This window comes from Daucus carota, chromosome 5 (genome assembly GCF_001625215.2).
Source record: "Daucus carota subsp. sativus chromosome 5, DH1 v3.0, whole genome shotgun sequence".
In the NCBI taxonomy this organism is placed as follows: domain Eukaryota; kingdom Viridiplantae; phylum Streptophyta; class Magnoliopsida; order Apiales; family Apiaceae; genus Daucus; species Daucus carota.
Genome location: NC_030385.2, coordinates 19257035 through 19260638, shown reverse-complemented (window position 1 = coordinate 19260638; position 3604 = coordinate 19257035). Strand labels below are relative to the sequence as shown.

At 41.5% G+C, this 3604-nt stretch overlaps 1 non-coding gene across 1 annotated transcript; it reads right to left on the bottom strand.

Moving 5' to 3' along the window:
* Window positions 1-2852: 2852 nt before the first annotated feature.
* Window positions 2853-2959, bottom strand: LOC135146834 (small nucleolar RNA R71). Its single transcript, XR_010283931.1, has one exon. It is a non-coding gene; the product is annotated as a small nucleolar RNA R71 (small nucleolar RNA).
* Between the last annotated feature and the right edge of the window lie 645 nt (window positions 2960-3604).

Below are 3604 nucleotides of genomic sequence, written 5' to 3'. Positions count from 1 at the left end.
GGATTTACCCAAGTCCTTTTGGGGACATGCCTTAGAAACAGCAGCTTATCTTCTGAACTTAGTACCTTCTAAGTCGGTTCCTAAAACCCCTTTAGAATTGTGGACCGGGGACAAACCGAGTCTGAGACACATTCGGATATGGGGTTGTCCAGCACATGTGCTGAACAAGAACGCGACTAAGCTAGAATCTCGTACAGAAGTAAAGCTGTTGGTAGGCTACCCCATGGGAACAAAAGGTTATTTATTTTATAGTCCTAAGGATCGGGATGTCACTGTTAGCACCAATGCAAGATTCTTAGAGGAAGACTATATAATGAATCACAAACCCAAGAGTAGTATCGTTTTAGAGGAACTAGTGGGAGGGACGAATAATGAACCTGTAGTACAAGTAGAACAACCACAGCAGACTGTGCAACCGGTCACTAATACCGCACCAGTTCCTCGTCGTAGTGGGAGGGTTGTTCGACAGCCCGACAGATTCATGTTTTTGGGAGAGTCTTCGGACTTGGTCTCTGGTGAACATGATGATGATCCCCGGACATACGAAGAGGCAATACAGGACAAAGATGCAAGTCTTTGGCAAAAGGCAATGGATTCTGAGATGGAATCAATGTATTCTAATCAGGTCTGGGAGCTCGTGGAACCACCCAAAGGTGTAAAACCTATTGGATGTAAGTGGGTGATAAGTGGTATTTATACACACTTATAGGCCTTCATTTCTACTTAAATTGGTTGGTTGTACTTGAGTGTTTAGTGTCTTTTGATGTGTTTTTAGTGTTTTTCTGTGCAGGTCACGAGTTGAGGTGATGAAGTGATTTTCTATCATTTTAGGTTGTTTTTGGTGCATTATTTGCAAGAATGGAGAATTGTGGATTCATCACGACTTGGGATTTTGTGGGTACATCTTCTACAAACCCTCACGAGAACACACTCGTCCACTAGAGCTATCTAGGGGTTTAAAGGGCTTGTTGCATGTGCTAAATGCAACCGTGATCACCTACGGAAGTGGTACTAGAGCGAGGAAGGGCATGCACGCGAGAACGAGCTAAAAACGAAGAAACAGGGCTGCCAGCAGCAGACACTAGCGCGCCTGCGCTAAGTGTTAGCGCGTCCGCGCTATCCACTGGGACCACTAGCGCGCCTGCGCTAGTTTAGCGCGGCCGCGCCCAGTAGAAGTGCCCCGGGCCGATTTTTGAAGCTTTGCTGATGGATTTTCGCAGCGGTCGAGGCCCGGTTGACTTTGTCAATGCACTTTATTATTTTTCATGTGTAAAACCCTAGCCTCGTGGTAGTAGTTTTGAATATAGTAGAATATCGGATTATAGTTATCAGTTTTCTCTTGTAATCAAGCAAATTATCAATTTGTATTGGATCGTTCTTCGTGAGGAAGTGACAGTTTCGAGCGAGATCGTGAACATCAAATCTGTAACGTTGTGTTCTTTATTATTAATTCAAGTACTTTTATTCCGTTTAATTCTCGTAATTTATTTATCATGTTTTCACTAGAACCCATGATGTCGATTAGTTCGATTATGAACTAACCGCCTTCACGGGATTCTGATGGATTTATTGATGTAGTTTAGTAACGAGATAGTTTGATTGATTTTGTGACGTACGTTGATTTCTTTGCATGAGCCGTGCTTATTCTTCTTAGAAGCGTAGCTAACTTCTAAGTTGTTTGTTAATTCTTTCTGAAGCGAGAGTGGATGATTGAATTTAGAGCTATGCCATGTAAACATAGGATTATGTGAATGAAACATAATTTGTGGTAGACTTGAACTATTTTTATCACCCTGTGTAATCACGATAGACGACTTGCTATTAAACCTCTCTGCTTACACTACCACTATAGAGATATAGGGTCTGAGTTTTGTTGGTGTCCATGAGATTTCTATCTTAATTGTGGATTTTGATTGGTATGATATGTGTGCAACGAGAGTTGGCATGTATTACTTTCGTGTAGTCTGATTAGGATCAACAGTCGCATGTTAATCAGTAATTTCAATTCTAGATGAATTCGATAATGAAATTAGAATCCCATGTGTTTTCCTATTCTGAATTTGATTAGTAAATTTAGTCATTAGTATAAAAGAAACCATCCTTGTTAATTGTCTTGGCAGTGAAGATTGATCATACATTGTTGCATAGGTGCGTATTCTTAATTCACCAGTCTCTGTGGGAACGAACAAATATATTACTTATGATCACGTGCGCTTGCGTGTAGATTTTTGCGAACAATTTTTTGGCGCCGCTGCCGGGGACTCGGTGTTAATTAATTAGTTTATGTACTTGTCATCAGTGTGCATTAAAATTCACTGACTAGGATTCTATTCTCTTCTCATTCTTCTTTTCTTTTCTTTATTTCAGGTACTTGGGTCGCGTTTATGCAAACACGTTCTCAAACCCATAAGAAAGCAATTGATTCATCTTCTACTTCTTCTTCTGATTCTGAAACAATGACGGAACCTGAAGCACAACCAGACAGTAAGGCATTGAAGGAATTCTCTATGCCAAAGATCGATGATATCCAGTCAAGCATTGTCAGGCCTGCAATCGCAGCCAAAGCCTTTGAAATCAAACCAGGAACTATTCAAATGGTCCAGAACTCGGTACAGTATGGGGGTTCTCCTACTGAGGACCCTAATATGCATATACGTAATTTTATAGAGATCTGTGACACTTTCAAATTTAATGACGTCTCTGATGATGCTGTGAAGCTAAGGCTTTTTCCATTTTCACTGAGAGATAAGGCTAAGGGATGGTTACATTCTTTACCATCTGGTTCGATTACTACATGGGAAGATCTAGCTCAGAAATTTCTCACTAAATTCTTCCCCATGGCAAAGACTGCTGCACTACGAAATGCTCTATCTCAATTTTCTCAACAATCAGGAGAAACATTCTGTGAAGCCTGGGAGCGATATAAGGAGATGCTAAGGAAGTGTCCCCATCATGGCATGCCGGATTGGATGCAAATAAACTGTTTCTATAGTGGTCTTGGACCTCAATCCAGACCTATGCTTGATGCTGCTTCTGGAGGTGCGCTATGGGCTAAAAGTTATGAAGAAGCTTATGATCTTATTGAAATGATGGCTGCTAATGAATATCAGAACCCTACTCAAAGACTTACTCAAGGGAAGGTAGCCGGAGTTCTTGATCTTGACACGTCGACAGCTCTTGCTGCTCAACTTAAGGCTCTCACGATGAAAGTCGATTCTCTGGCTCACCAAGGAATTCAACAGCCAATCTTAATTTGCGAATTATGTGCCGGTACTCACGCTACTGATCAGTGTGCCATTTCTAGTGAATCAGCACAATTTGTAAGCAACTTTCAGAGAGGTCAACAGCCTGCTCCAGCTACTTACCATCCTAACAACCGAAATCATCCGAATTTCAGCTGGAGTAATAATCAGGGGTATAATCAGCCTCAACAAGGATTTCAACAGGGACCTAAACAGTATAGTCAGGCTGGAACTTCACAACAGTATGCACCTAAACAGCCATATCACCCTCCGGGATTTCAGAATCATGGGCAATCAGCTAACGAAAGGTCTGACATGGAAGAGCTAAGGCTCATGTACAAGAGTCAGGCAGTAACTTTAAA